Source organism: Ostrea edulis, chromosome 6 (assembly GCF_947568905.1).
Source record: "Ostrea edulis chromosome 6, xbOstEdul1.1, whole genome shotgun sequence".
Classification (NCBI taxonomy): Eukaryota; Metazoa; Mollusca; class Bivalvia; order Ostreida; family Ostreidae; genus Ostrea; species Ostrea edulis.
Genome location: NC_079169.1, coordinates 21035464 through 21037012, shown reverse-complemented (window position 1 = coordinate 21037012; position 1549 = coordinate 21035464). Strand labels below are relative to the sequence as shown.

Genomic DNA, 1549 nt, shown 5'->3' with positions numbered 1-1549 from the left:
TATTTGCATTGAATGAATCCGTGAAGCTGATTATAAAAAAGCGTGAACTGCCCAAGTGAGGTTGTATCGTATAACACAGGTAAAATTTAGCTTCACTCCTTAATCATACAGAAATCAGCAAGGAATATTAATGACAAGCACACTGCAGTATATAATATATTATAGGTCACGGTATCATTGTCCGTAAACTTGCTGAGGTAGAGATTTTATCTACGTTTATATATACGTACGTGTGATTGATCAACGATATTAAACGAAAAATTGTATTAATGGAAGATTAAAAACATTTTCTATTATTAGAAAAAAAACCTACTGTAAGCTGAAATAATGACCGTAACTGAAACCCTTTACATTCAGGGATTTGTGTTTGAAAAAGTTTCAGTAGAAAGCATTGGAAATTTAGTGGCAGAATGCTCGCCTGCTATCCCGGCGGCTGGAGTTCAATTTGATTTGAATGGTTTTAAAAATGATAAATAAAAAATCCCTGGGGTTTTGAAAAATCTTTTTACACCATGCATTTTAATGCAGTTCGGTTGAAAGTCTGAAGAAAATTGCACCGTTACTAATACACAGTACTGTCGACAAAAAACCATGTAGCAATATAGAAAATTGAGTATTGGAAAAAAAACCTGAATTATATGATTGAAAACTAAATGAGATAATCGATTGTATTTAATTCTACATGAAATTTCTTGTTTGACATCTATAAGAATCAGCTATAAAACTTGATACAGAGAAAATACTTGTAAATATAGGTCCGAACTGAAGGAGACTTTAAACAATTTCTTATCGATTAATTTTGTCACGATGGTTAATTTCCTTCTATTGTTTATTGGATAATTTTATTTCTTGATTCTTGAGACATGTTTACTAACTTATATTGCAAATCAAAATATATTTTACAAATGTCCGAAAAGTCATATATTATAAACTAGGTGCTTTTATATCTTACACTGTCATTCAAGGGTGCACCTCTTGCAAAACCTTCGCGTTTTATATCATAAATCACCAAGATGTGATTAATAATGAATGTAACAGGATTAGACACACATTCCAACACTCTGACAACCACAAATAGATCGACCGCTTGTGCGACCGATAAATGCGTGTGCTTGTTTTGACATCGCCTGTTACCTGATAGCCGGGACACGTGGCAAAAACCACAGTATTTTTACAGTGATTATAACTGAACTTTCAGGCATCGGTGGTTCAGTGGTAGAATGCTCGCCTGCCACGCGGGCGGCCCGGGTTCGATTCCCGGCCGATGCATTTTATTGGAAATTGAAAATGCATTACATTACAAATCATCGGATATGTTGAAAAGCATGACACGCGTGTTCGATTCGTTTTTATTATTGAGTTCTTTATAATTAGTCGTTTATGAAAACAAAAAATACTGGAACACAACGCAGAAGTATAATTCGTACCCTTAAGTAGGACCCGGGGTCACCCTAAAGTAATTCTTATATCTCGAAATAAATGCGCGTAATTATAAATACGAATATAACTCTTGTCTGTTAGAAAACGGTGAATGTGCCTACTTTCTGCA

The 1549-nt window shown here is 34.3% G+C and overlaps 1 non-coding gene across 1 annotated transcript; it reads left to right on the top strand.

Annotated features, from left to right (window-relative positions):
• Positions 1 to 1198: 1198 nt before the first annotated feature.
• On the top strand, positions 1199 to 1269 carry Trnag-gcc (transfer RNA glycine (anticodon GCC)). The gene has a single exon. It is a non-coding gene; the product is annotated as a tRNA-Gly (tRNA).
• Positions 1270 to 1549: the final 280 nt, after the last annotated feature.